General features: G+C 49.8%; 1 long non-coding RNA gene across 3 annotated transcripts in view; it reads right to left on the reverse strand.

Moving 5' to 3' along the window:
- Positions 1 to 1,883: 1,883 nt before the first annotated feature.
- LOC138117972 (uncharacterized) overlaps positions 1,884 to 7,519 on the reverse strand; it is a 19,299-nt gene continuing 13,663 nt past the window's right edge. The window contains exons 4-5 of one of the 3 annotated variants that reach the window (XR_011154931.1): positions 6,313 to 6,467; positions 1,884 to 2,074 (exon numbers count right to left, since the gene is read on the reverse strand). This is a non-coding gene — a long non-coding RNA (uncharacterized lncRNA). Of the gene's footprint in view, positions 2,075 to 4,391; positions 4,794 to 6,312; positions 6,491 to 7,519 lie in introns of those variants that run through there. The other 2 variants (XR_011154933.1, XR_011154932.1) reach the window with 2 other exon arrangements.

Genomic DNA, 7,519 nt, shown 5'->3' on the forward strand with positions numbered 1-7,519 from the left:
ATGGGTTTCCTCGTCTTGCAGGAGGGAAGGTGGGAAGGACATCCACACCCACGTGTGCCAGAGGAGCCAACCTCTGCAACGTGCCTCAATTAAAAAGGGTTTCTAGGCTCAGATTAGCAAATGTTGGCCTAATTTGGAAAGGAAGGGCTCTGTCACAGCACTGCTGGGTGGGACACTGGGCAGGAAAATCATTTCCAGGCACAGTCATAAAAGTTACAACTTGATAACTCAGGCCGCAAGGTTTGTGCTCCTTAGAGAACAAAGCCTCAAGCTCAGGTCCAAACCCTGCTCTCCAAGGACAGCTCCAGCTTTCCAAAGCAAATCCAAGTGCAACTCAAAGCCATCTGAATCCAATCGCTGCTCACTCGAGCAGATCCCCCTTGTCACTGAGCACGGAAATTCAATATATGGGAAGAACTTGCAACAAAAAACCGAAATTCTGTTTATTTTCCTAGCAGGAGTTTGGCCTAAACCCTTCACTTTTGGAAAGAGAGTCAGTAACTCTGTCACTTCTTTTTTTACCCTCCTTTAATTACTTTTCTAACCTAAATGAGAACCAAGAGGAAGGCTTGGGGCACCACCACAGCATCTTTGGCCAGATGTACCCTGGCCAAAAATGTGATTCCAAAATGAGACACTGCGTAATGAATTATAACTAAAACACTGTTTTACCAGTTTTCCTCAGAATCTGGACAGGTTTTCCCCAATACCAAAAAAATCATTTTTTTTTCTAGCCAAACAACCTGTCTCAGAAAGAGCTTGGGAAGGGCATCCATGAGGATTGCGGATGCTTTGCGCCCAAAGGAAAAGGCACACGGACACCGTGCTTTGGCTGTAGCTCCAACACCGTGAGGAAACCCTCGGCCCAGCTCAACCCACACTGCTGCGCTGGGTAACTCAGCTGCTTCACACGTCAGGCTTTACCTTCTGTGTGCACCGTGGAGTTTACATTGTGTTAAGCCCATCCAGACACAGAACCATTTCCTCCTGTTAACAGCCCCGCTGTTCCTCGCCGGCACCGCCGCACGCCGCTAAGCCCCGGCGATTAACGCTGTCTCCACCAAAGAGCAGAGAGGCCCCCACGGCTCCCGAATGCCCTCTGCTCCCCCAGCCTGCTCTGGGCTGGGGTTCTGGAACAGACTTTCCTCCCTCCTGATGCTTGTGACACATTAATTCATTCTGTGCCCATGGGATGGGTCCCAACGTGTGCAGAGCAGCTCCATGGACCAGCCTGCTCCCCCAGCCAGGAGCAAACCCTTCAAAACCACCACTTCTCCTTCCTCACTGAACTGCAGGCTTTAACCTCATTTTTTTTTAGTAAAATCCTTTCTCTGATGTCCCTCACTGCTCTCTCAGCTGCTGCCCACATTCCCAGGTCCTGCTGTCTGGCACTGCCCGGATGCTGCCCACCCCATCTCCCAGCTGACCTGCCCCTGTAACCAGCCAGAACTTACACCCCACAGAAGAGTTAAACCAGCCTGGAGAGTTGCTTCTGCCCCACTTTGCTGCCTGAACACCATCCAAAAGCAATTCCACAGCACAATAACCCCGGTCAGGAGCAGTGAGGTTCTGCAGGGACAGACGACGCGACAGCAGCAGCACCGGCCACCCTGTTCTCTCCAGGATTTTCCCCCAAGGCCATTTCCATTCACAAACACAAATCGGTTTTCTTTCCCAAAGCTGCCAGCGCTGAACCCCCAGTCTGGGCTCTCCCCCCTCCCAGGCTGTGCTGCCTGGCCCTGTCCCCACACTTGTCCCCTCAGGGCACAGGGACCCCAAGGAGGCCAACACAAACTGCACTGGGACGCCACACATAGCACTGACAAATCTGCAAATAAGTGCTGAAAATAAGAAGAAAAGAAGAAATAAAAGGACCCAGAGGAAGGAATCTTCTCGGGGAACAGCTCCATCTGGGCTCGGCACCAGGGCGCACTCACCACATCACTGCTGAAGGGACGATGGGTTCTGGCCAGCGACAGAGCTGCTGGCCCCGGCCCCGCAGGGATTCGGCCAGTTCAAACGCTGAGGCTGCAGGAATTCTCTGCTGAAACGGGGGCCACACAGCCAGGGATTCCTGAAAAAAGAAAATAGGTGGGTGCTTCCCTCGCTTCCCTGCCCTGGCCAGGCTGGGAAGGGTCCCCAGCAGCAGGAGCTGGGGGCTGTGAGCAGCATCACCTCAGGTCTCTGTCCCACCGAGTCACCGCTTCCTTCCTGTGCTTTATTTATCCCACGTGTTTATTTTCTATACAGTTTGTCCTGAAATATGGCAGTTTGGACTTTCGAGGCTTTCCTATTCACTGGGGTAAACCCCACATGTGGGATGACAAAGAGATGGAATCAGCCAGCGCTGATTCTGTGCTCTGGCTTCTGCCGGCTCCACAGAGGCTCTGTGGGCTTTGGGGGGTTTTGTTTCTTGGCATTTTTTTCCTTTTCTTTTTTTTTTCCCACTGAACTGGTGCTTTTAACACTTCCTATCTTAAATCTTTTCAAAAGTTAGAAATAAAAATTAAAAGCTTTGCTGAGATCTACTTTTCCAGGTTGTCATGAAAATAAGAGAATCTCTCAGGATGCCCCGGGTGATTGCTGGGATGTGCCAATAGAACAGCGACCACAGGTCTTGTTCCGGGGGTGTAACAATGCTCCCCCATCTCACCAGGACTTTAATTCTGGGTATTTTGGGACAGAGCTTCTCTATGATGATGACAGCAGGATGCTCAGCCCCAGCTGGAGCAGTGCCATGACCATCCCCCAGCCCAAGGATAAAGAACAAGAATTAAAAGAAAGGGAAAAAAACCTCTTTGAAATCAGTTTTAAGTAAACAAAAAATTGATCTCACAAGCTTCAGTAACCACAAGCATAAATTTGGGGTTGGCTGGGCTCTGTTTTGCTTGGGTTCCTCTGCATCACATATGAAGCCTATTTTAGGATGATTTGCTTGAGCGGTTCAGCACATCACCAGGGCCAGCATGCGCTGCACAGTCACCCGGGAGCCACTGCTGTCCCCATGGCCACAGGGAGAGAGAGAGGCACAGGCACAGCAGGTCTGGAGGGCAAACAAAGTCCCTCATCCCTTGGGCTCCTACTACCATGGGCAAGCTCTGGCACGAACTCTCCCACTCGGCTTCTCCTGCTGCTGGCCACGCTCTCGGCTACACTGAGCCTGCTGCCTGTTTTTTTCCACAGCCTGGAAGGAGTCCCTGGACGCCTGTCCTTGCCCCAAGACAGGCAGCTGTGGCAGCTGTCACCTCCCCAAGTGCGGGGACAGAGGCAGAGCTTGGCCAGAGACCTCCACACTTCCACAGCTGCGACCGTGCGAGCTCGGCTCCAGGGAAGGGAAAGCAGAGACCTGCCTGGGGAGTGGCAGGAGAACTGCAAAGCTGCAGGGAACAGCATCTCACCACAGCCTTCCGGAGAGATAAGGGCCCGGGGGCTGCGGTCCTTGGCCAGAGGGAAGGCAGGGAACTGCTGACAGCCTGGCCCTGGACACTCCTCTGCTTCCCAGCCTTCCATCGGCTCCACCAGCAGCTTCGGCCTGCCCCGAGTTCCCTCAGCGCTCCCAGGCTCAGGACACACTGCCATGGTCAAAAATCCCTCCTTCCCTACCTGCTGGCAAAGTGGGAGCAGGCAGGCAGAGCTGTTCCCTCATCCTCACAGGAGAGGGGAGGTCAGGCTTGGCTGGGAGCAGGACCCCCAGGCAATGGGGCTGAGGGGAGCAGGACCCCCAGGGAATGGGGCTGAGGGGAGCAGGACCCCCAGGGAATGGGGCTGAGGGGAGCAGGACCTCCAGGGAATGGGGCTGAGGGGAGCAGGACCCCCAGGCAATGGGGCACAAGCTCAGAGCTCGTGGGGATGGATGGAGCCCAGTGCAGAAGCACGAGTCCAGCACAGAACAGTGCAGGCTGTTGTGAAATCCAGGTATGAATTGCCAGGGCTGACACAACACTGCTGAGGCTGGAGGCCACGTGCAGCTGGAGCTTTACCTGCCCTGACAAAACCAGCAAATCAAACTCACACCTATAAAACACCGGCAGCTCATCCCCAAGTATTTTGCATTCAAAGAATGGCTGCTGTTATCTTCCAAAACTCTCTGATTAAAATCTCTGTCTGACTGGCACGACTGCAGGTTGGCTGCATTTATTCATTCACCGTGAGTGAATTGTTCAGTTTTCCAGAATCCCAGCGCAGAAACCCTCCCCACTGAGGTGAACAGGACGTGCTTTTCGTGGTTTAGCAACTGTGCATCCTGTGTGTCCTTCGTGACAGCCACGAGCCCCACCACAGCTCCCTCACACTGCTTTAAGCACATCTGCACTTTTGTAGTAATTCAATATAAATATATATTTATATCAGGTCCAGGAGTTGGACTCAATGATCCCTGTGGGTCCCTTCCAACACAGGATATTCTGTGGTTCTGTGATATATTTGTCATACGTTCAGGAAGGCTGACTTTTCAAAGTCTTGCAGGGCTTGGAACAATAATCAGGGAAAGAGCAGAGAGAGACATCTCCCATCTTTTTATGGAATAAAAGTCCCATTTCTATCATTATAGGGATAGATCTGATATTAAACTCAAGCTACCTAAATACAGCGGAAAAAAAATCAGAATTCTACGAAGAAAATTCCATACTATTGCTGTCAGATTTTCACATTTCAAGACAGATAGGAAAAGTATTTCTCAGCTATCACAGGAAATCATCTGGAACTGGCTCAGGTGTGAGCATCACCTTGCACAGAACCTGGATCTCTTCCCCTCAAAACAGCAGCTCCAACCCTTGTGTGTTCTTTGTGCATCCCTGGATGGAAAGAATAATTCCAATTATCCATTAGCTGTGATTATTTGGAATTAGTGAGGTTCTGTATTTTGCTGCTGGTTCTTAAAACCTTGCATGGTTGGCTGAGGAAGCCGGGGGATGGCCCAGGAGGTTTCTTAAGTTCAGTTTATATCAAGATATTTAACTTTTTAATACATTTTTTACACTTTTGCCAATTTTATTCAAATCTAATAGATCTCACCTCATCTCTCTACCAGCAGCATCTGGACTGCTGTGGAAGAGCAGCATCTCCATGGACAGACGTGAGGGGGCACAAGGAACAAACCCCCTGTCCCCCTGGGCTTGTCCTCCCACATGGCAGCCTGCAATGTCCTACTCCAGAGCACAGGGGCTTTAACCACCTGCTGCCAGCGGGAAATGACAATGACAGGGAGAAAAAGCAGATTTTATTGTGTCTGGAGAACTGCAGCTCCGTGAAGCTGAAGTATTTAAATAGACAAGAATCTTTTGTCCAGGAAACTGAGCACTAATAATAACATTTCCTCCCGCAAAGAAGGCTTCTTCCCAGCTGCTTTCCACGGTCTCTGCCTCCTCCTGTTCTCTGGCACTGTCCCAGACCTTGTCACCCCCCTTTCCCCTCTCAGGCTACAGAACACCCCACGGTTTTCCAGGCTGCCTTCACTCCACTCCCCAGCTTTCCCTCCTCCACCAAACATCCGGAGTTTCTATTTGATTCCCTGCTCTGTTTTCTCCTCCAGGCTGTCTTGGCAAGCACACACCAAGAAGAGGAAACCTCTCCTCTGGCTCTGGTGCCCAGAACCATGGCACACCCCAGTTCCCCCATCCTTACTGGGAGAGCCTGGTGCTGCTCAAACAGACATCCCACTCAGAGAGCACAGGACACCAGCACAGAGCCACCACCAGCATCTTTTCCCAAATGCCCACAGCTTCCCAAAGCTATGGGGGAACTTGAAGAGGGATGAAAGAGGACACAGCCCAACATTCCATCTGCTCATCAACTTTCCAAATCCTGGCCAGAGCATGGAGGTTCTCCAGCTCTCCAACCAGCTACAAATTATTGAATTATTCATTCATTTCCTGTGGGCACATTTCCCAAGTCAGCCCTAAAGAAAATCCACCCAAGGACACCAGTCCAGTGTGTGGGTGTTGGGATCCACTGCTGTGGCAGCAGAAACACACTTGGGGTAGCCGGGCTCCTCATCGAGAGACGACAGGGAATTTCCTGGAGCAGGGACCAAGCCCTAATTTGTTCCTGCCAGCACAGAACAATGTGCTGGAGGAGCCAGCAGCCATCCTCTGGGAGAGCAGAGTTGTGGCTCCCATCCTCTCCTCTGGAATGACATCCCTGTCCCCATGGCTGGGGGTCAGACACCAGAGGGTCCCAGGAGCCGAGGGCTGGGGGTCCCCTGGGTCCATCCCATGGGAAAGGAGCCAGCCTTGCAGCCCCTTGCTGGGACAAAATAACGTGAAGAAAAGATTGAGTGGTCAGAAATGAGATCTTTTGGAAATCAGGTCTTACCTGGAGGAAATGTAGGGCTGAGGGAGCTGTGGAAATGAGGGGTTAGAGCAGGGATTGTGGCTGCTCAGAGATCTCAGCTCAAATCCTTCCATATCCTGCTGCTGTCAGGGGAGCAGAGGGTCTCAGCAGAACCACAGCTTTGAAAGGTGACAAATCTGAAAACCAAAGTTCTGGGTGACTAGAGGAATAGAAAGAAATGAGCAAAAATAAAGGGGTTTAATGAAAATGTATCTTGTTGTCATCTTAAAGAAGTTGAAGAGGCAGGACAGTTCTTATCCATAACTCAATAGATTTACTGGAAAGAACAGAAAATTCACAAATAGAAAAAATGTCGTTCAGTCAAGACTGAAGTGTCCTGACAGTGTTGGTGCAAAATCTTGGTTGGTTCTACTAAAATAAATTGGATTTAATGTTGGTTTGATCTCTTGAGTTCCACAGGACCACAATCCTTCCCTGCCCTCAAGCCAACCTTGGAGCAGAGGATGGCAGTGGAGTCAGGAAAGCTGCAAGATACTAACAGAAATATGGAAATTGGGGTCCAGGTTTCCATACCCAAAACCCTGAAGAAACTGGATCCCAAGTGCCAGTTTTAATTAAATACCAGCTTCGAATATTATAAAAATCCAGGAAGTAACATGTAATTATGCATCTACCAAGCTGATGACTCAAATTATTTTATTGATTTGAAATACAGTGTGTCCAAATGCATTTTACATATGTAATAAACTTGTTAGCTTAACAAACATGTGGAGACAACACTGAAATCTGTGTCTGATTTTAGAAACAAGTGGCTAAATCCCTGACCCATTCATCTGCATGAGAAAAGGGAAACAAAGGCTTCGCTCCTTTTATTTTATTTTATTCTTACACAAGTAATGATTTAGAAAATGTACATTATCATCAACACTATAATCACCATCCTGAGCCTGTAATTCCGCGAGGGAAGCCTGCACTGCACATAAACTAAATCTACTGGGGGCTGTTGAAGCTTAAGTTCCTTAAGAATTATTTTTAAGTTCCTCTCCATCAAGGATGTTGTAAGTAATGAGAGCAGCTGCAATTGTGCCTTTTTAGAAAGTGTTCTCCCAGCTTGTTCTCGAAAAGCTGCTTTAAAGGTCGTGATGCTGAGCCTGTGGTGCCTGGGCTGGCTGATATAAAGGAACTGCATTTTAGCTGGCATCTGGCTGAGCTTATATTTTCATTTGTA

This window comes from Aphelocoma coerulescens, chromosome 13 (genome assembly GCF_041296385.1).
Source record: "Aphelocoma coerulescens isolate FSJ_1873_10779 chromosome 13, UR_Acoe_1.0, whole genome shotgun sequence".
NCBI classification, from domain to species: Eukaryota; Metazoa; Chordata; class Aves; order Passeriformes; family Corvidae; genus Aphelocoma; species Aphelocoma coerulescens.